Here is a 252-nt window from a genome sequence, read left to right as displayed (position 1 = left end):
GCGACGGAGACGAAAGGCGACGGCGACGGGCGACGGAGACGAAGGGCGACGGCGACGAAAGGCGACGATGACGAAGGGCGACGGCGACGGAGACGAAGGGAGACGGAGGGCGACGATGTGGAGTCCAGATTTCATACAAATCTTGATGTGATCTTCATAGATTGATATGAACAATGATGAACATTAAGAATGATGTAAGCAATGATTAGATTGGAGAGAGAGAGAATTACATCAGCCAAATCTTGATTTCAG

The sequence above is a fragment of the Cynara cardunculus genome (genome assembly GCF_001531365.2).
Source record: "Cynara cardunculus var. scolymus isolate 2C chromosome LG 3, CcrdV1, whole genome shotgun sequence".
NCBI classification, from domain to species: Eukaryota; Viridiplantae; Streptophyta; class Magnoliopsida; order Asterales; family Asteraceae; genus Cynara; species Cynara cardunculus.
The sequence above is the reverse complement of the archived record's forward strand: the minus strand, read 5'-3'. Positions refer to the sequence as shown.